Consider the following 22,542-nt stretch of genomic DNA (forward strand, 5'->3'; position numbering starts at 1 on the left):
GTGACAGAGTGAGATCCTGTCTCAAAAAAGAAAAAAAAATGGTTTATTATTTCTCTGATATTCTTACTTGACAAAATAAAAACTGGGTGGTTGAATGTTAGTCCACAGACTTCTTTTGCAGAGATGCCCCCATGTGGCCCCTCCAGCTCCCATGGTCTCTAATTCTGGGTGGGACCCCTCACCTGAGGAAGGTTTCCTGCGCCCTGTTGAGAGCGCAGCCACTCCTAATGCTGGGGTGGGGGCTGGGATAGGCAGACACAGGCCCTGCCCCAGGAGCAAATGGTTTCTTACCCAGCAGAGGGGACCTTTATATGTTTTTTTTTTTTTGTTTTTTTTTTTTTGAAAGGGAGTCTCATTCTTTGGCCCAGGCTGGAGTGCAGTGGCACGATCTTGGCCCACTGCAACTTCCATTTCCTGGGTTCAAGCGATTCTCCTGCCTGCCTCAACCTCCCAAGTAGCTGGGACTATAGGCGTGCACCACTATACCCAGCTATTTTTTGCATTTTTAGTAGAGACAGGGTTTCACCATATTGGCCAGGCTGATCTTGAACTCCTGACCTCAGGTGATACTCTTGCCTCGGCCTCCCAAAGTGCTGGGATTACAGGCGTAAGCCACTGCGCCCGGCCCACCTTTATGTTTTCCAGACTCTCTGGCCTCTGTCTGGAACCTTCCTGGCCTTGTGAGTCTCCCCAAGGGGCAGACTCTAGGCACCAGGCCTCACTTTCCCAGCCTCCCTTGCAGCTGCTGCAGGCTTGTGACCTGGCTCAGCCAATCAGACACACGCATTCAGCAACCCTGACTCTTAGGCAGAAGATACAAAGAAGCAGAGATGGAGTGCATCTGCCCCAAGTGGAGGCAGCAGCAGCAGCAGGAGGGAGGTGTCAGGGGCAGTGGGGCCGCAGGGCCAGTCCTCAGGTTGGTTACTCAGTTATCCTCCCTGGTCTGGCCTCAAGGTGTGATTTGGGCTGGGGTTCTGGCTGCTGTCCAGCCCTCCCTGGTTGCTGTGAGCCTGGCTCTCTAGCCAGCCTGAGAAGTCCATGAGTTAGTTCTCTGTTGCTTGCAACCAAGAACCCTGACCAGTAAGTACAAAGAGTATTCATGGGGATGGCAAGGAAGGGGGGCCTGGAGTGTGGACACATCTGGACTTGATGAGCAGTGATTCTGAGGCATGGGCAGCTGTGGAGGAATCTTGTTGCTTTGTCTGAAATGTGGATGGGACACCCTGTCTAGGTGCTAGGTCGGGAAGCCCAGACAAGGAGTGCTGTGGGTAGGGGGTAGGAGGGATCTAAAGGGGAGAGCCTAAAGCTGGGGACTGAGGATTGAACCGGGAGGAGAGAGATGGACTCAGGAACAAGAGGAGGGTGGCATTGCAGAAGGAGATAGCCAGATTGGGTCATATGGTTCCACATGCTTAAAATATTTTTTCACCCTTTGCTTTTCTCTTTTTTTTATTTTTTATTTTTGAGAGGGAGTCTTGCTCTGTCACCAGGCTTGAGTGCAGTGGCACGATCTCAGCTCACTGCAACCTCTGCCTCCCAGGTTCAAATGATTCTCCTGCCTCAGCCTCCTGAGTAGCTGGGATTACAAGCATGCACCACCACACCCAGCTAATTTTTTGTATTTTCAGTACAGATGGGGTTTCATCATGTTGGCCAGGCTGGTCTTGAACTCCTGTCCTCCGGTGATCCGCCCACCTTGGCCTCCCAAAGTGCTGGGATTACAGGTGTGAGCCATCACGCCCGGCCTTTTTCACCCTTTTCTATATGCCAGGCAATGTATTGGTTAATAAAACAGTCCAGGGATGGGTATTATCCTCATTTTACCTACAAAGAAATTGTGTTACAGAAGGATGAAACAACCTGAATAAGATCAGAAAACCAGGAAGGGACACGGTCAGAATTCAGACCTAAGTCTGCCTAACTCTGACATTGATGCTCTTAACAACCTCAACAGGTGCTCAGATGAGGAAGCAAAGTCTCTGCCTCAATCCCTGAGTTTTTATATATTCAGCCCTCAGTGTCTGTGGGTTCCTCATCTGTGTATTCAACCAACTGCTATCAAAAACATTTGCGGGCCAGGCGCGGTGGCTCATGCTTGTAATTCCAGCACTTTGGGAAGCTGAGGCGGGCAGATTGCTTGAGGCCAGGAGTTCAAGACCAGCCTGGTCAACATGGTGAAACCTCGTCTCTACTAAAAATACAAAAATTATCTGGGCATGATGGTGCACGCCTGTAATTCCAGCTACTCGGGAGGCTGAGGCAGGAGAATCGCTTGAACCCAGGAGGCAGAGGTTGCAGTGAGCTGACATTGCGCCACTGCACTCCAGCCTGGGCAACAGAGTGAGACTGTCTAAAAAAAAAAAAAAATTAAAAAAAAATTGAAAAAATATGAGGAGGCTGAGGCAAGCAGATCGCTTGAGCCCAGGAGTTCAAGATCAGCCTGGGCAACACGGTGAAACCCTATCTCTACTAAAAATACAAAAATAAATTAGCAGGGTGTGGTGGCACACACCTGTAGTTCAAGCTACTTGGGAGGCTGAGATGGAAGGATTACTTGAGTCAGGGAGGCAGAGGCTGCAGTGAGCCAAGATCATGCCACTGCACTCCACCCTGGGAGACAGAAGGAGACCGTGTCTCAAAAAAAAAAGTTTTTGAAAAAAAGTTGTGTCTGTACTGAATACATAGACTTTTTTCTTGTCATTATTCCCTGAACAATATAGTATGTACACTTACATACTGTAACAACTATGTACATACCATTTACATTATATTAAGTATTTAAAGTAATCTAAAGATGATTTAAAATACAGAGGAAGGGCTGGGTGCAGTGGCTCACACCTGTAATCCCAGCACTTTGGGATGCCGAAGCGGGTGGATCACCTGAGGTCAGAAGTTCGAGACCAGCCTGGCCAACATGGTGAAATCCCATCACTACTAAAAATACACAAATTAGCCGGGTGTGGTGGTGGGCGTCTGTAGTCCCAGCTACTCAGGAGGCTGAGGCAGGAGAATGGCGTGAAGCTAGGAGGCAGAGTTTGCAGTGAGCCGAGATAGTGCCACTGAACTCCAGCCTGGGCGACACAGCGAGACTCCGTCTCAAAAAGAAATTTTATCACTGTGAGATAACACACTTTTCTTCTTGTCTAAGCCAATTGAATAGAAGTTCTGTTTCTTGTCGCTAAAACATCCTTACTAATTTGGTGTGCTAATTGCAGCAGGAACAACAGCCATCAGTTAAAGGGGGAAAACCTGATTCCTTGACCAAGAGGGGCCCTGAGAATTCCTTTCCCTGCTGGTTCAGTGGGGAAGAGGGAGAGAGCGCGCAGAAGCACAGGCTGCCCGAGGCCCTTGCACTCTGAATCTTGTGGCAGGCAGAGAGCTCCCATCGGAGGAGGCGCGGCTCCTGGCCAGCCAGATTTCCAAATCCCATTTCCTGTAGGGTCAGCAGAGGTGGAGGATGGGGTAGGCAGAGGAAAGCAGCTTTATTTTCTGAATCAGGATGGAAAACAGATGTCCCAGTACCCCGCTGGGCCCAGATTCACCCTGGACAGAGGCTGGGCCTGTTCTCAGCCCTGACCCGTCCACCAACCTCCTGTCCCCCACATCAAGTCCAGATGTGGCTTCTTCCAAGTTCTAATAATAATTTTGATTTGTTGCAGCGAAGCAACCTTCACCCCCTAGCTCAACCCTAAACTTACCAGCTCACCATGGAGTAGAGAAGGAGTAACACTATGAAAGCTTTGTAAGGAAACCTGGGTGGGGTAGAGAGGAGTGTGAACTTGAGATTCAGACCAATGTGGGTTCAACCACAGCCTGGTCTTTTACTAGCATTGTGATCTCAGCCATTACATCAGTCATCAGCTTCTATGTAACAAGCCACCACAAAACCTGGTGGCTCAAAATAACAACTGTTTATTGCTCATGGTTCTAAAATTTGGGCAGGGCTTGGCAGGACAGCTCACTTTTTCTCTACATAGTGTTGCAGGGAATTTTGAGTGTGTGTGTGTGTGTTTTGAGGCAGGGTCTCACTTTGTCACACAGGCTGGAGTGCAGTAGTGTGATCATAACTCATGGCAGCCTCAAACTCTCGGGCTCAAGGGATCCTCCTGCCTCAGTCTGCCAAGTAGCTAGGACTACAGGTGCACATAACCATGCCTGGCTAATTTTTAAATTTTCTGTAGAGTCAGGGTCTTGCTATGCTGCCCAAGCTGGTCTTGAACCCCTGGGCTTCCTCCCTCTTCACCCTCTCAAAGTGCTGGGATTCCAGGCACAAGCCATGGCACCCTGCCCATGGTGTTGTGTTTTGTAAGTTAAGACAATGGTGCATGTGCATGAGCAGAGGAAGTCCATGCAAAATTCATGTCCACCCTGTTCCTTGTCTCTCATCTCTGTATAGATCATACCTTTTCTTTTCATCTGTCCTTACTCATCAGTAAACCAAAGGAAGAGAGTGTTGGTAGAATATATGCATAGCAAGAAGGGAAATTAAAAGATGTTAGTTTTGGCCAGGCACGGTGGCTCATGCCTGTAATTCCAGCACTTTGGGAGGCCGAGGCAGGTAGATCACCTGAGGTCAGGAGTTTGAGACCAGTCTGGCCAACATGGTGAAACCCTGTCTCTACTAAAAAAAAAAAAAAAAAAATTTAGTAAGGTGTGGTGGCACACACCTGTAATCTCAGCTACTCAGGAGGCTGAAGCAGGAGAATTACTTGAACCTGGGAGGTGGAGGTTGCAGTGAGCCGAGATCGCGCCACTGCACTGCAGCCTGGGTGACAAGAATGAAACTCTGTCTAAAAAATAAAAAATAAAAAAATAAAAGTTGTTAGTTTTGTGTGGTGTTCCCACTCTTCTGGTAGGAATGAAATATATATGCATATATGACCTATGAAATATGAATTGCATAATTCTGATGATTGTACATATGAGTTAAATGCTCTTATTTGCATTTAAAACTGGCTTTGCACAATATAAAGTTGAACAGCAAAATTCATACTAACATTTACAAATTTTAGCTTTTTTATTAGGGTAGCATTAAATAGCAAGTTAAAAACACCACGGTGAGTTAAGTGAGAGAGACTATCAAAGAAAAGAGAAAGCTTTATATTTTAGTGCCTCTAACAATGTTTTTCTTGCTTTTTGAATAAGGGGCTCCACATTTTCATTTTGCTTTGAATTCCAAAAATTGTATAAGCATAGGCATAGGCCTCTTAAAGCCTATGCCAGCACCGACACAGCATCACTTTTGCCACATTCTATTGGTCAGAGCAAGTCACAAGGGCATCCCAGAGCCAAGGAAGAGGTCGGGGTATGCAGGTGTGTGTGTGTGTGTGGTGGGGAACCGGCTCCACCTTTTGAAGGGAAGAACAGCATTCTAATACAGAGAGGAGAGGAATTGTCGGTGACCATCTTCGCAGACAATCTACAACAACCATAGGTCATCCCCTTTCTGATCTCATCTTCTCATCTGTAAAGTGGGAATGATTCCCCAGGGTTGATGGAGAATAAGGGAATATTGTGTTTGCAATTTCCTGGAACACGGTGATGCCTCACTCAGGGTTGGTCCCTCCCCTTCTATTTTTTTTTGGGAGGGCGGGGAATGGAGCCTCACTTTGTCGCCCAGGCTGGAGTGCAGTGGCACGATCTGGTCTCACTGCAACCTCCGCCCCCCGGGGTTCGAATGATTCTCCTGCCTTAGCCTCCCGAGTAGCTGGGACTACAGGCGTGCACCACCACGCTCTATTAATTTTGTATTTTTAGTAGAGACAGGGTTTCACCATGTTGGCCAGGCTGGTCTCAAACTCCTGACCTCAGGTGATCCGCCCACCTCGGCCCCCCAAAGTGCAGGGATTACAGGCGTGAGCCACTGCGCCCAGCCCCGCTTCTGTTTCTTAATTGTGCTTTATAAATGCTTGCTGATTTGCTGTCTCATTTCAGTCATTCATTCACTTAATCTTTATTGAGTCCTATGAGTCAGGCTCTGCTCTGGGAGCCAGGGATCACAGCTGAGAATAAAACAGACAAAAGTCCTTGCCCCTATGGAGTTCATTTTGACAAGAGAGACAGACAATAAATGAGGCAAACAAATAAAATATGTATTGTGTTGGGAAGTAAAGAGGCCAAGGAGAAGGAAAAAAAAAATGGTAGGGGGCTAGAGAGTTCTGTGGTGAGGGCCCAGTGCTCGCTAGGGCGGCCTGGGAAGGTCTCACTGAGAGGAAGTCATCTGAGTAAATCCTGAAGGAGGAGCCCTGGGGATGTTCCAGGCAGAGAACAGCCAGCGCAAGGGTGCCGAGAAGGGAGCACGTCTCAGGTGAGTGAGGGGCGGTGAGGGGTCCCAGGTGGCTGGAGGAGGGAAGAAGGGAGAGATAAGGGAACTAGGGAGGGCAGATCAGGAAGCATACCCCCTACCCTCCCGCGCAAAGGAATTTGTCTTTTACTATGAATAAGATGAAATCACAGAGGCTGGCGTGGAGGAGGAGAGCCGTGGCTGCAGGGTAGGCCAAAGACTATAGTGGGAGCAAGAAGAGGCAGGGAGACTGGTGGGAGGGTGGCCTGGCCAGGGGTGTCCCACTGGAGGTGGGAGAGGTAGCTGAATTCTGAACAGTGCTTTGGAGTTAGACAGGACTTTCCTGTCAAGTCACAGGAAGTCAATTTGGCATGACAAGCAGGTGTTATCAAATCCTCATGTTATAGAAGACAGCATCAAACCTCGGCGAGGCTGGATGACGTGCATCGTGTCATGTAGTTACTAAGCGGTGTCTTTCCGAAGGCAGGAAGGTGGCGGGGTCTGTCTGAAGCTGACAGTAACGGATGTGTGGTCTGCACGTGGGTGTGTCTGTAAGTCTTGCCTTTCTCTGGATCTCCATATCTGTTGTCACCCCATCTCCACCCCCCTGCTGCCACCTGTCAGCTTCTGCTCTTCTTACGCATTGCAGACACATCTTCGTCTTCTCCCAAGCCCATTTCTAAGGGGCCTGTATGTTTCTGGTGCCCAGAGTGTATGTGGGCGACCCTTGTAGCATCAGCATGCCTCATAAGAGTGTGAATGCCCCGGTGTATGTGTTTGAGTTTGTGTGCATTACTTTGGCTGTGGGTGAGGTGTGTGTGCATACTGCTGGCTGTGAGCACCTATGGATGGGGGGCTTAAGGGACTGGGTGTGTGCACGAGAGTAAATGTGTGTGCAAATGTGTGAGCACATGGAGGTATCCTCTCTCCTCCTTCAAATTTGCTCCCATCCTGAAAAGCCCAGGCCAAGCCCACTTCTGCAAGAAGTCCCCTCACTTTTCTAGGCCATAAGAAGCCCCCCCACCCTGCTGACATCCCACCACCCCCTCTGTCAGAATCACACACTCCATGGCTTTGATTGCTTTCGAGTGGATCTACCTCCTAGAATGCCAGCTGGGCAAAGTGGGCATGCAGGTGTACATCCCTGCCCCTGTTCAACCATCAGGCTAGACCTCCTGGGGTCACCTCCCCCAGCCCCCCACGTGAGTTGTTTAATGGTGCTTTGGAGAAGGAGGGGCAGCAGTCTCAGTAGGGTCTAGTAAGCAGGCCTGGTGGCCTCCAGCAGGCAGAGGCAGGTGCGCAGAGGTGGCTGTGTTCCAGGCTCCCTTCCTCCCTGTAGGTAGCAGCTGAGTCCAGGCAGTAGAATGGAAGTCTACACTGCACTCTGTCAGTGAGCTCCCAAGGTGGGCTCGTGGGGGTCCTGGGAACGCAGAGACTTGGCCCTCTAGAGAGACCTGCGGGCCTCAGGGTAGCTGGTCCCATCCTTTGCTCCCTCCCCTGCACCCTCTAGGGGCCCCCGCACTGGGCCCCAAAGCAGGGCTCCTTCTGATGTAAACCCCTCTCCTTGTCTTCCTCCCAGGGCACTGGTTCCTCTGTGAACCCTGTGACCTCTTCTGTAGGTACTACAGGGTCCTTTCTCCTTAATCCACCGGAAATCAGGCCTTTGCTGTTAGCCTGAGTTGCCTGACAGACTAGAGAATCATTTCAGCCATGAGCCGAGCCATCCTCACATGGACCGCACTGGAAATCCTGGAGGCGTAGGGCCAGTTTAGTCCCCACCCCAACAGCCTGCCCTTCCCTCAGTCCTGGCCAGGCTCCTGCCTCAGGGCTTTTGTTCTAGCTGTTTCCTCTGTCTGAAATGTTCTCCCTCAGACTCTTCTTGGCTATTCCTTCCCCAAGCTCCTGTTGAAATGTTGGCCTCTTCATGGGGCCTCCCTGGAGCACCCAGTTTACTACGGTGACCTGAGTGAGTGTACACCCCCGCACCCACCAGCACTCCTCATCTCCCAGCCCTATCTGCTTCCTCTTTCTTTCCATAGAACCCACTGCCTACGTAAGGATTATAGAATGTAAGGCTGGGCGCGGTGGCTCACACCTGTAATCCCAGCACTTTGGGAAGCTGAGGCAGGAGGATCGCTTGAGGCCAGCCTGGGCAACATAGCGAGACCCGTCCCTACAAAAAACAAAATGAAAATTAGCCGGGCTTGGTGGTCCCAGCTACTCAGGAGGTTGAGGTAGGCGGTTCACTTGAGCCCAAGAGTTTGAGGATGCAGTGAGCTGTGATCCCACCACTGCACTGTAGCCTGGGTCACAGAGGGATACCCTATCTCAAAAAAAAAAAAAAAAAAAAAGAGAGGAAGAAAGGAATGTATTTATTCTGTCTATTGTGCCTCCCCAACAAAATGTGGGCCCCAAGAGGGCAGGAATTTTTTTTTTTTTTTTTGAGACGGAATTTCACTTTTGTCACCGAGGCTGGAGTGCAATGGCACGATCTCGGCTCACTGCAACCTCTGCCTCCCGGGTTCAAGCGATTCTGTTGCCTCAGCCTCCCGAGTAGCTGGGACTACAGGTGCCCGCCACCACGCCTGGCTAATTTTTGTATTTTTAGTAGAGACGGGGTTTCACCATGTTGGCCAAGCTGGTCTCGAACTCCTGACCTCAGGTGATCCACCCGCCTCGGTCTCCCAATGTTCTGGGATTACAGGCATGAGCCACCACGCCCGGCCGAGGGCAGGAATCTTTACTTTTCTCGCTGATGTCTCCCAAGTGCTCAGAACTTGCCAGGCCATTTTAGGTGCTCCAAAGACATTTATTTAGGTTGTCCCTGGCACTGGAGCTGAGAGCAGAGAGAAGCTTGAGGGAAGAAGGGGGGTCCTCAAAGCCATGGCTGCTCCTCAGAGGGGAGGCAGGGGCAGGGGAAGGAGCAGGGCCGGGCGGCCACTGGATCTCTGGACCCCTCCACCCCATTTGCCCTTCTCCCTCGGGGGTGGGGGGGCATGTCTGCCCTGCACACGCATGTTGGCACACACCTGCGTACCCTGCATACGTGGCCCCACCTCCCACCTAGTCCATCTGCATGCGCGGCTAACGTGGCTGTGGTTTTGAGGCCCCAGAGGTACAGATTAGAGTCAGGGCATCTGTCCTTTTCAGCTGCAGGAGCAGGGTGGGATGGGGACAGGCACTCCCTGCAAGCAAGCACACAGAGGCCCTTTCTCCCTGACCTCTTCCACACACATGTGGACAGACAGGTGGTCCCCCAGGCTGGCTGTCCTTAGACCTCAGGCCCAGGAGCTGTGTACCTATCTGTACTAGGCCTTGCTGCAGGGGAAGAGGGGGGCAGAGGAAGTGGCTGCGGGCGCCCTTCCTAGCGTCTGAACTTCCACCTTTAGTGTTTGTGCCCGATGCATGGGCGCCCAGCTTTGTTTGTCAGTTCTTTCCTTTGAGGGAAGCGTTATTTCTTTTGCCTTCTCATGTCAAAACCACATCCCTGCGGGAGGGTTTCACATTCAGCCCTTAGTGGTGTTGGGCTTGTCTGCCCAGGCCTCCCTCATGCACACACCATGTGGCCAGTCCTGGGGAGCATGCTGGTCCCCTGCTCAGAAACCTGCTGCTGCCCAGGGCTTACCAGGTCCAGCCCCACACTCAGACCGGGTGCTCGAGGCCCTGCCCTGCGGCCTTCCCTACCCCAGGCATCCTGCTTTGTGGGGAGATGTGTGGCCTTGAGCCAGGTGTCCAGGTTCAATGCCAGCACTGTATGACTGGCAAGTCACTTAGCCCCTTTGTGCCCAGGTTCTCTCCCTCGCAGAACTATTGTGAGAGTTAAGTAGGTTCATATATGCAAAGTGCTTAGCACAGCACCTACTGTGCAGGTAAGGTGTCAATTAATATTAGCTGCCATGATGATCATTTCCTGCCTCAGTCAGGAGGGCCTGAGAAATGGCTTTGTCAGGGCTTTGCAGCCCAGCTCTGGCCTCCCAGACTGAGCCAGCTGCTTCCAGGTCACCTGGGAGCTTGTTGGAGACTCAGAGTCCCAAGCTGCTCTAGGGGTTGTGACACAGCAGCTGTGGGCCGGGCTGGGGTGGTGGGGCTTGGGGCCCCACACCTGGGCCTGCAGGCATCTGTGGGACAGGAATCCCCTGCAAGGCCGTTCCCCAGCCTCAGGGTGGTCCACCCTCCCGAGTCTTTCCAATTCTGCTTTTCCAGATCCCCTGTGCCTTGCAAGGCTCCTGTCCTGCAGGAAGCAGGCCCACAAACCCTGCCGCCGACACCCCACAACCCCTCCTTCCTGGAGCCTCAGTTTCCTCAAATATGAATAAACTGATAAAAAACGCCCACATCTCAGGATTAACATCAAGCGAGGTCTTAGATGAAAAGCACCTGGCCCATGGCAGCCGAGAAGGCTAGTTATTATTACTGCTATTGGTATTATTGCCCTCACCCTGCACCTGCTGAGCACCTGCATGTTCCTCTGGGCTCCCGGCAGGGTCTAAGTGCCTACACTCACATCAGGTGTTGGGAAAGCTGTGTTGACCAGGGTGGACTCTGATTAACCTTCCACCTCCTTGCCTTGGGCTCTTGGAGCTGAAAGGGAGCACCATGGCTGGGGTCTGAGGGTGGCTGGCCCTCACTAAAAACAGCCTGAGTGAAGGAGGAAGGAAGAGAGGTTGAACTGAGTGGCTTGGGCCCCAAAGGAAGTTGAAAGCTAGGCCGCGGAGTGACAGTTCTTGGGGGCCCCACTGCAGCTCCCTGCCCGCCCCACCGGCTGCTGTCAGTGGGCAGTGCACAGGCCCAGGGTGGGTAGAGGTAGGGTCCCTGGGCCCTGCCACTGCAGACCTGGGCAGCCACCAGAGCTTTGCGCCTTGGGGTCAGCATTGCCTTCTCCAGGCTCCTCCAGTGGAAGCCGTTTACCACCACCTCCTCACCGCACCCCCAGCCCCACCTCGCCCCATCTCGCCTAGGCGCAGCCCCAGAAAATATCTATGAAGCACTCACTTCATAGATAGCACCTGTGCCAGGTGGTTTCGGTTCCACAACCTCATTTAATCCTCCACAATTCCCTGACATTTTATAGGAAAGAAAACTGGCTCAGAGAGGCTGAGTAACCTGCTCAAGATGACACAGCTTGTGGGTGGCTGAGTTGGCCTTCCAACCCAGATTCCTGTCACGTTCCTCAAGCCGACAGGTGGGTGAATTTGTGCTGGAAGAGACTATGCGACTAGGCCTCTTGTTTGTCGGGGAAGAAATAGACACCCTGCACTGGGAATTGAGGGCCCCAGGCCATGCCGCAGGCTCCTGGCAGAACCAGGACGGGTTATAGAAAGTTCTTTTGGCATTGGGTGCCAATGGGAGGGGCTCTGCCGGGAAGGCTTCCTCCTTTCCTGCCTCCAGGTCTCCCCTCAGAGGCCACCTTCCCAGAGAGAAGCCTTTCTGGCAGTCCTAGCTGAAGTAGGGCTCTATCACCCTCTACCCTGGGCTGGCTTTAGTTTTCTTTGTGGCACTTATTGTCACTTGCAGTTTTATGTATCCAATTATTTATTTATTGGTTCTCCCCCATGCTAGAATGTGAACTCCATGAGCTCCAGGAGGGTCTGTCTTGTTCCCTTGCCTAGAATAGTACCTTGCACAAACTCAACAATTTTTTTGTGGAATGAATGAATGAGAGTGTCAGGTGATAAAGAAGCAAGCACACATGGGGGAAAGTTTGGTGTGATAATTCTGGTGGAGGAGGGAACTGAGAAGTAATTTACAAAAGGGAAGGGGCAGGGCCACCGTGGACAGCCATAGCATCTGGCACGAAGACTGCCAAGTGAATGGTTCCCCCTGCAGTAGGACAGTTCTCAACTTGGACAACAGTCCATGGTGCCCCTAAGGGTGGGAAAGGACCATCCCCTCAGCAGGGACTGAGGGAGAAGGGAGCCATGAATGGGGCAGGTCTGCAGGTGCCCGCAGCGGGAGGAACAGGCTGTTCCCTCTGTAAGGACGCCACTTGGTTGCGGTTAGCAGTTTGCCATCCGGTGTTGTCTCCACAGACAGCTGTCCAACCAGGGAGGGGGCGATTGCTCTGCTGTGAGCAATTGCTAGTACCTGGAGCACCCAGCAGGCTTCGGGCAGGAAAATCACCTGACACACCCCACAAACACACACCAAACACTGTGGACAAAGATAATCGCACAGGCAGAGGGGGGCTGTTTCCTGAGCCAGCCCCGGGCTCGGAGGTGGAGGACACTGTGTACTGAGGTCTCTCCCCTGAGCAGGGGCCTCGGTGAGGAACTTGTCACAGCTCTGTGGGCCTGCCCCCCTTCCTCCTCCTCAGCCCCACAGGCTGGGTACAACAACAATCACCTGGCGATCGCAGGCCGTCTTCAGTGAGTCACCCTGCCCACAGCGAGCCTGGCTGGCCGATGTTATCAGCTCACCTGCTTACTTAATTCCTCGGGTGACATCACCACCGCCTCCGTCTTCTCCTTCTCGGCACTGTAGCCTGCAGCCTGGCATATCCTGGAAGGGAAGGCGGTGGAGGTCTCTTGCCAGAAACTACCAGGGCAGGCAAATTGGAACCTTCAGTTCCTTGACCTTTAGCCCTAAGGGGCTTGCCCTAGTTTCTCGCTTTGCACACAGGGGCCTCAGTTTACCTCCCAGGAGATGCCGTCTGCAGTGAAGCCCTGGGAAACACATGGCGCCCCTACTCTGTGCTCATTCCTTCTCTCCTTGTGCAGAGGGCGTTTCCTGTCAGACAGAGGCCAAGCTGCTTGCCCTTCAGTGTGTCCAAGTTTATCCTGGGGTTGCACCCCCAAGTCCAGCCTAAGTTCTGTCTCGCGTGGACACAGCTGCCTCCGAGCCTCTGTGATGGGCCTTTGGGTTCCCAGGCTCTCCCAGGCTCAGATGGGGCAGCCCTGCTGGCCTTCTACCTGCCTCTGTGTCCGGCCACCATGCCCTGGGACTCAGCCCCTCACCTCCTGGGAGCCCAGGCCAGCCCTTCCCCGCCACAGCCTAGCATTCCCTTTTGCGTCTCCTCACCTTCACCCTTCCCAATACCGACCTGCAGGCCCAGTGGCACATGAGAAGTGCTGTAGGGTCAGATAGCAATGACAGAAGTGACTGGAGATGTGTGTGGTTCCCTTTCAGCCTGGCTGCCTCCTCTGCATCCCAGTGGGATGAGGGAGGGGATTAGTTCCTCTCCCTGAATTGTCCTACTCTACCCCCTCCCCACCATCTGAGCTGGACAGCAGAGGGGGGAGACTGAGAGGCCCCAGTGAGGGGCTGAGCACAGGCCTCCCAGGACGGACCTCCGTCTGTGATGGGAAGCTGCCCAAGCCTGGCATGCGAAGGAGGCAGCCAGGGGAAGCGGGTGGGGCTGGGCAGGGACAAGAGGCAACCCTCTGAGCTGCCAGACAGCTTCCTCTATGACCCTCAGGGGACAGTTCCTCCAATGGCACTGCCAGAGGCTGGGGAAAGAGGTGTCTAAACACCAGTCACTTTTGCTCTAGTTATTTGACCAAAACGAATTGTTCCTTAGAAGGAAAAAGAAAAAAAAACAAAACCACAAAACCCAAAAAACCTCACCATTGAGGTCATGCCGATCACCCCGTGGGCTGATAAACAAGTCCTGGAGCAGACAGCATCCCTGGGCAGGTTGAGCACCCCCCACCGCACCCTTCCTATGGGAAGCACATTGGAGGTTGGCCTCGCCACTCTGCACACAAACACTGCTGCCCCCTCCACATCCTAGAATGCTGTAGAATGCTGTTCCAACCTTCTGGAGTGGGGGGCCCCAGAGAGAGGTCAGAGCAAGCCTGGGCTCCTCCCCACACATGCCACACTCACTGGACTGATGTTTCCTCACCTGTTGAGTGGAGGAACGATAGAGGTATTAACAATAGAGGAAGTATTCACTGGCCAGCCAAGAGGCTGGGGCCCTGCAGAGAAGGGAAAGGGGAGAAGGAACATTTCAGAGAAGAGATCCCACCTCAATGATTTAAGGTCAGTTGACGACATCTGGCCTCAGATCTGATAGGCTCCCTTTAAGTCCTGAGCTGAGTTCTTATGAATGCTTCTAGTGAACTGCACACCTTGAGAGTGATTGGCACCATTGCTGAACTTGGCTTGTGATCTGCTCAGACCCTTGGCTCCTTCTCCAAGTTCTAGAATACAACCTAACCAGATTTAATGGGTGTTCTTACTGTTGTACTTCCCTCATTGATTGCAGACTAAGCTCAAATTCTAGTCCACCCTGATTGCTTCCCTCAGTTGAGCTCAAATTCTAGTCCACCCTGATTGCTTCCCTCAGTTGAAGAGTAGAGCCTGACTTCAGCTCTAGTTTGAGCCCTTATTCCTCTTTTTTTTTTCTTTGAGATGGAGTCTCACTCTGTCACCCAGGCTGGAGTGCAGTGGCATGATCTTGGCTCACTGCAACCTCTGCCTCCCGGGCTCAAGCGATTCTCTTGCCTCAGTCTGCTGAGTAACTGGGATTACAGGTGTGCACCAATGTGCCTGGCTAATTTTTGTATTTTTAGTAGAGATGGGGTTTCACTATATTGGCCAGGCTAGTCTTGAACTCCAGCCCTCAGGTGATCCTCCCGCCTCGGCCTCACAAAGAACTACCACTCCTGTCCTGATCCCTTATCCCTCTTTAACTCTGAGCTCAAAGCTCCCATCCACTTCCATAGCCCAAACATACCTGACTCTCATTTGTCCCAAACCAAACTTGTCTTTCTCTCACCAGCACATTCCTCCACTTGAATGCTACAGTCACACTGTGAGCCATCATCCACACCAGAGGCTGAGCCACCCCAGACCACTGCCTTCTGTCCAGGGCGTCTCATTGGCCCTCTCATCTGGTGAGTTCTAACGCTTTGTTGTCTTAAGGCTTCATCCCCTCTTTCTCATTCCTCTCCACCCCTCAGTTTCTATAGTAATTTAGGTCCTCATCTCTTTCCTTAAGAATGGCCAGTGGAACCAATCAGAACTCCGAGGCCATCCTCACACAGCTGCCAGGGGCTCTTTTCTGATGCCGTGGTGCCCTCCTCTCTTGGTGTCTCCCTGTCTGCCCCTCCAGCTTCATGCTCTGACCCTCCTGGGTGCAGACCATGTGCGTCTGGAAACAGCTGGGCCTAACTGCTTCGTTACCTGTGCTCAGGCTGCTGGCAAGGCCCTCCCCTCCTCCTCTTCCCCCTTCGCTGCCTCCTCCAGCAGGCTTCCCTGACTGGAGACACATGGCTGGTGCTCCTTCCTCCGTGCCTCTACTCTGTCCACTTCCTGCTGAGCATGCTCTTCCCTGGGGTGCCTTCCCAGTTACAGACTCAGCCCCGACCCTGGCCGCAGACAGGGCCTTCTTCTCTCTACCTAGACTGTAGCCCCACCAACCCTGTGTGGTGGCTACATGCCAGGCAGACCTGGGTGTGGGTATCCCGTTTTACCCACTTCCCACTGAGGACCTCGGACAAGTGACTTTCTCTCGGTCTTCTTTTCCTCATGTGTCAAATGGGAGGATAACATAACCTGCCTCCCAGGATGGGTGGTTGGGCCTGGCACACCGTGAGGGGCAGCACAGGGCGTCCATGCGGCACCTGCTGTTTTGATGAATTGCTAGGACCTGGGAGAAAGTGCAGAGGGACCAGGGCTCTCCAGCACAGTCCTCCTGTTCTTCCTCTTTCTGGCTGTCTGTGATCTCTACCCAGAAGAGGGCTTGGGCGAGGCCGCCTCTTCCCCTCTGCAGCACTTCCTCCCCAGGACCCAGTGCTGTCCACACCGGCGGCAGGGTCCAGTGTCAGACTCGTTCTCAGCCGGGGACTGCGTGGGCTGCCGCACTCCTCTCCCTGGCTGCAACTGCAGTGCTTTGCTCAATAAGGCCCCAAGGGTTGCTGCAACCTCACGGGGACTGAGCCACTGAGGTGGCACACAGTACACCAGTGGCTTCTAGCTCCAAAGTCCAGATGCTATCCACTCTGCCCTGCTGCTGCCCTTTCCGCCTTTCTTTTGGCATCTGAATGACCTTAGTCTCCTCATCTGCAAAATGGGCATAGGAATTGCTTCTCTTGCTTCCTCAGCCAGAGGACAGGGAGAACAATGGGGCTGGGCTGGGAAGTTGTGAGGAGGTGGAGACCTCGCTGTGTGCACGGCAGGCGAACCTGGCTGGGGCGGGGGATATGACAAGAGTTGCTGTAGGGAGACCTCACCATCCTTGGCCAGATCCGCGTGTCTGAGTCCACAGCGCCCCCTGCTGGCTAGCCGGCCCAGAAGCTCCCTGTGGGCAGCACCAGCCCCACACGGCGTTTCCCCGCAGAGACCAAGCGGAAGGAGCGGCCCCTGCCCTCAGGGAGCCCTATCGGAGGAGGGACGTGCAGCCAGGCCTCAGGGAGCCCAGACGGGGCGTGGGGAGCCAGGGCTTTTGTCTGAGAAGGGAGCTCCCGAGGCCAAGGAGCATACCATTCTGCTCTGAGGAACCTGCTGAAATCCTTCTGCGGAAGGTCTACGGCCTGCCAGGGAGCCAGTGGTCAGCTCCAAGTCCAGCAGCCACGCCTTGATTAGGGCTGCCCCCACCCCGCTCCCATCCCACATGAACTGTGAGGGCGGGACATCGGGCAATGACAGACCCTGAGAAGTCAGGCTGGAGCTGGTCAGGTCCCTGGCTCGCCCTCAGGCTGGGCCCCCGTTGGCATCAGTGGCGGTGCTCCCAGCCCTCCAGAGCCCAGGCTCCTTCCTTCCCCGTCGGACCTTTTCTTCAAGTCGGTGGCTTCATCATCTCAGCTTTTCCTTGGGCTGGTTCTGTGTTGGGTGCTGGGGATTCTGGGAGGAGAAGCCCCTAACTGGCCCTCTGGGATCTCAGACATGCCCTTATCCCCTATCCTACCATCCCCCTTCCCTCCTTCCTCCTCAGTGTCTTCCCTGCTCCCTGGGCTCAGGGACCTGCTCTGGGAGGAAGGCAGCTGAGGCAAACAGACACCCCCCCAGATTAAAATCCAGACAGCGGTGCCATCCTTCCAGGATGCTCTCCCAGTCATCCCACATCCTGGGCTCTGCTTACTGTCTTTGAGACTTTCCCCTCAAAATCCCTTCTCCCCCAACTGCCTACATAAGTCCCCAGTGGAATTTCACCTTCTCCAGGAAGCCTCCCTTGCTGGATCTCAGCCTCTGTGGTTTTTCCCAGCTTTAGACTTTTGCAGGATTTCCTGGCACACACTGCTTTATCCTATCTGCCCATAGTAGATGCTCCACGCCTCAGGAAGGAAGATCTATGGCACCTTCTTCCTTGCACCCCTGGGAAGACCCAGGGGACAGTCTCAACATGCTCATTTAAGCCCATTTAAGTCAGTGGTTTTCAACTGGGCACAGTTTTGTCCCCAGGGGACATTCGTCAATGTCTAGAGATAATTTTGATTGTCACAACTTGGGGAGGGGGCGGTGCTACTGGCCTCTAGTGGATGGAGGTCAGGGATGCTGTGACACCCCACAATGCACAGGCCAGCCTCAACCCCAACAAAGAACTGCCCAGCCCAATATGTCAGCAGTGCCCAGGTTAGAAATCCTGATTGAAATAAATTCATAGATTGAGGTATAACTATAGCATCCAAGAAGAGGCAATGGCTCAGGCAGGAGCAAATCATCCCTCTGAAGGAGACAGAACAGGAGCCTCCCCTCCATATGACCATCACAGTCCCAGGTCCCTCCCACGCCCTTTCTTGGGCTGGTAGTGTCTAAGTGGAGGCCCACCTGAGCTAGAGGAGGAGGAGCCTGGGTCTGTCTAGAGAGGGAATCCGTGGGGGAAGAGGGCTCTGTGTAAGGAGCTCTTTGGGAACAGGCTTGGCCTCAGTTTAGTCACCTGTAAAATGGGGATAGGGTGGCCCCTTCCAGTTCTAATGGTTTAGGGTTCTAAACTGAGTCTCTGCTGTGCACAAGTCATTTTTCCTCTGCTGATGGGCGGGACCCCTCCAGCAGAGCTGAGGGTAGAGTACCGGCTTTGGGCCTCTTCACCAGATGTGTAGGGTTATTGTGGCTATAATTGCCCTTCCTGGAAACAGCTGTGAGAACAAGAATGCTTTGATAGGTTCCATCAAAGCTTCCTTCACGTCTCCTGGGGACTGACTGGGTGGGGGCGCATAAAGAACTTCCAGCTGGGAGCAGCTGTTAGCCAGGCCCCCATGCAGAGGTGGAGGCTCCACAGGGTGGCCCCACTTTGGTTGGAGTTAAGAATGTCCCAGAGGCTGGTCACCCTGAGACGGGCCTCTCTGAGGGCTCTTCAGGGGCTGTCTCTGTGCCCTCCTGGGGTGGGCTTGAGTGGCGCAGGGCGCTTGGCTGCAGAGCGGAGGTGGCACTCTCCTGGTATGAAAACCTCCTGTACCACGAGGGGCCTAGCTCTGGCTCCCTGGGGCAGGGGTCCACACAGAGGGCAGAGGAAGTGAGCTCACAGAGACCCTCTCAGCCCTTTCAGAGATAACCTGGTCTCTGGTTATTGATGGGACCTGGAGCACCTCCCTCTCCGGATCTCACAGACCTGCCTTATGGCGCGAGCTCTATCCGGGGTCCACACCTCACCAGGAAAGGATTGGCTTTGGAGGAGAATAAGCCTCTGCCAGTCAAGGCCTTTTTAGCACTTTCCACAAGGAAATTGTTGCCCAAGCAGCCCCTTCTGCAAGTGGGGTGTGTGCGCACATGTGCCTGTGCACACTGGCTGCACTGCGACTGGGCTGGAACATCCCTGGGTCCTATCTTGCGGCTCTGCAGGTAAGGCTACATTTTGGCGTTGGCCCTGGGTCAGATGCTGGAATCTCCACAGAGACATTGAACTCCTCCGAGCGTCAGCTTCCTCATCTGTAAATGGACACCGTATCAGTTCCTACCTTACAGATTGTTACGAGGGTCGAATGAGGGAATGTATGTTAAGCATTTAGCGTGGTTGCTGGGGCATAGATTGTGCTCAATGGGTGTTGGCAAGTGTGGCTTTTGCTGCTGCTGTCGTCATCATCATCATCATCATCATCATCATCATTCAAGTTAACATCTTGATTTCCAGAATCCAGCTTTCAGATGATCTATTGCTTTAGCCTGATGTGAAAAACAAAGCACTGTCTGACTTTCCCCACCACCCCACCACCCTCCAAGCAGCTTTCAGAGGCAGTTGGGAGAAGCTTTAACCCAGGAATACCTTGGACATTTGGGGTACAGGATGAGGATCACAGATGTGGGGTGGCTGGGGATGCAGCTGAGATTGGCTGTGTTCCTGTTGCCTTCGGGGAGTATGTGTGAGATCATGTGTGGTGAGTATGTGAGGGTGCACGAGTGTGGTCTGCACCGTGTCTGGGCGTGTGTCTGTGTGGGGCACGCATGCATGCTCTGGGTGAGGGCACGTGTGTGCCGGGTGTGCACCATGTAGGAATGCTTCTCGGTCCGTGTGTGTGAGGGCCTCTCTGCATTGACCCCCTCTGGGTTTCTCTGCCCCCATGCTCCCCAACTGAGTGCATCTGTGTTTCTGCTGCTGTGTGTGGGTACCTGGCCCTTGGGTCCTTTCTAACAGTGCCCTGGTGGGCTGATTTGTGGGAGCTTCTGCTGCATGAGGGGGCTCCAGGGCTGAGGTGAATGGAGGTAGCACAGGCCTGCTGCTTCAGGAGGGCTGAGTGCGGGGGCCTTCTGGGTCTGGAAACCTCCTTCTCATACTAGTGGAAGTTAAAGATTCTTGCCTGCAGTGAAGACTGTCGGGTTATTAAATCTAATTCTGAGCCACGATGGAGTTTAGAGTTCCACCCTGGACTAGTTTTCTCATTTTATGGCTGGGGATCTGAGACCTAGCCAAGGGTGGGGCATGGCTTGAAGTGTGGGCCGTGGGGACTATGGGCTGCTGTTGGGAACCTCCCTGGCCCTACTCCCTACCCTGAATGGTGTCTCTCCGGGGCCAGACCCGGGGCAGAGGTAGAAGTCTCAGCAGAGAATCTGGGTTTGGGCACAGCTTCTGCTGGGCCTGGCAGGGACTTCTCTGGGAACGGGCTCCTAGAGCGTAGAGTTTCTGATAAACAATGAATAACTTTTTAGTGTAGTACATCGTAAATATTGCATGGAACATATTTATACTAAAAATTATTCATTATTTGTTTGAAATTCAAATTTAACCTGGCATTCTTATTTTTATTTGCAAAGTCTGGCAACTTAGCGCCAAATGGGCTAAGAGGCTGGGGGAGAAGTAAGGAGACCCAGCCGGCCACGTTCCACCCTGGCCAGCAAATTCAGGGCAGCTCCAATCAGCTCATGCCTGTTGAGTGATTCCTGGGGCTCAGCCTCGTGCCGGGAGCATGGGGCTTACTCAATCTGAGGCCCAAGGCCTCTGCTTAGTAGATCTACATGGTCTAACTCAGTAGACCTGAATGGTGGGACCAGGGAACCAGACTGGCTTAGGACAGCTTTCCTACTGATGTGGCTGCTGTTTTTCAAATGTTAGGAGATACTATTGTAATGAATAAAATGCACATTTGTTCCAAGGCAAGCATTGCATAATGGCTATTGCTATTAAAACTTTTTCTCAATCAGGAGAACACCAAAAGCATAATTATTAGTGGAGAGGGACACATTTGGGGGTGTGATTTTCTACTGAAGAGTGTGAGAATTCTAGGACTTGACCTTACACGTAGCATAAACCCCATGGGCATATGGTGAAGCCTATGGATGGACCCCTTCTCAGAATAATGTTTTCAAATGTGTGAAACAAAATTCACAGGGCTGCAGAAGAAACCAATGCTACTAAAATACATTTACCAAAGCATTAAGAAAACAGCTCTGATATAGTAATATGTGTGCTTCTTTATTGACACTTTAATGGTGATCACTTTAAAGTGGTGATGAATATAAATGATATTTGAAAAGACCTGCAACAACTCTGATGTGATTTAAAAATGCCTGTGATTTTGGCTGGACTGGTGACAAAGCTTCAGGTTCTGCAAATACAACTGGAGATTTTTCCTACGTCCGTGTTGAAAGGAAGAGGCTACCTTTCAGTTGGAGCCTAGTGAAAATAAGGATACATTTTTTTTTTTACCATCTGAACTCATGAATGGCAGCATCATAGGAAAGGTAGAAAAGAGAAAAAAGGAATAAAACAACCCCCACATTCATGGACCCCTGAATTCTATTCCCAGACCTCTGGGTGAGAAGGGGCATCTGTGGACCCCAGGTTAACAGCATGTGCTCTTGAGGAAAACCCACAAGGGGATTAGAAAAGAGTTCAGGCAAGAGTCGCTCATGCACAGAAGTGGGGTGAAATCAGACAGGAGAATGATGGGCAACCTGCAGGCATGGGCCAGTGTGTAGGGGGCTCCGTGGCTGCCCACAGGACCCAGGAAAGACACTAAGTATGCTCCTACCTGCACTGCCTGACCCAGTGCTGCAGACCTTGGGTTAAGCATTGCTCTCCAAGGTCCTTGCTGTGTGGGCAGACCCTGTCCTTCCTGAGCAACCAGCTGTGAGTTGACACTGGGGGATCTGGGCTGTTCTGGAGAGAAGGTCCTGGAGGGAAGGACTCAGGCAGAGCTGGTGACCAGGTGAGACCAGAGGCCCTGGTTCGGAGAGGTGCTGTGGGCAGCTTTGGAATGCGGGGGAGGGAGGCAGGAAGGGTGAGGGGGTGTGTTCAAGCTAGAGCTGGGTTTTGTCTTCATGGGTAGGAGTGCCAGGATGAGATGCACGTGAGAGGAAACCATGAGGAAGATTCTGGAAACCTATGCCTTTTGCCTCCTTCCTGAACTCCCTCTCTCTCTCCTCTCCTCCCATCTGGAACCAGGATCCAATTTCCTCTTTTTTCAAAATACAACTCAAAACAGATTTAATCTCAGAGGATTGTTCTGTGAGGAGAACCTGTGGAAGCAAGTTGTTTCTGAGGTTGTAAGATAAAAATAAAAAGCTCTGAAAAATACAAAGCTCATTGGGCACATGAAGTGACTTGAATCTCTGGCTGCCGGTCACCTGCATCCTGCCTGGACATCAGCTAGGGCCACATCTCAGGGTTGGTTTCCCTCACCTGCCCCTTCCTGTCCTAAAGTGGTCCCAGTCCATGGGGACCTTTTAGAAACAACCACCTAGAAACCCTAAATTTGGGAAGGGCCTAGCCTCCTGTGACCTGTGATAATCCTCACAGCAGAGACTAAGAATGAAGATTCCCAGGCCCCTTCCAAATGAATGAATTGGAATCTCCTAGCAGCTTCTGGAGATTCTGCTGCAGCTGGTGCATGAAGTCCACCCTGGGCAGCCCCTGTCCCTGGCTGCCAGCTTGCTCAGTGAGCTCC

General features: G+C 52.7%; 1 long non-coding RNA gene across 1 annotated transcript; it reads left to right on the top strand.

Moving 5' to 3' along the window:
- Positions 1-854: 854 nt before the first annotated feature.
- LOC112132123 (uncharacterized) lies at positions 855-15,218 on the top strand. The gene is made up of 3 exons (XR_008522154.1): positions 855-1,080; positions 11,355-11,465; positions 15,006-15,218. It is a non-coding gene; the product is annotated as an uncharacterized LOC112132123 (long non-coding RNA).
- Positions 15,219-22,542: the final 7,324 nt, after the last annotated feature.

This window comes from Pongo abelii, chromosome 12 (genome assembly GCF_028885655.2).
Source record: "Pongo abelii isolate AG06213 chromosome 12, NHGRI_mPonAbe1-v2.0_pri, whole genome shotgun sequence".
Taxonomy (NCBI): domain Eukaryota; kingdom Metazoa; phylum Chordata; class Mammalia; order Primates; family Hominidae; genus Pongo; species Pongo abelii.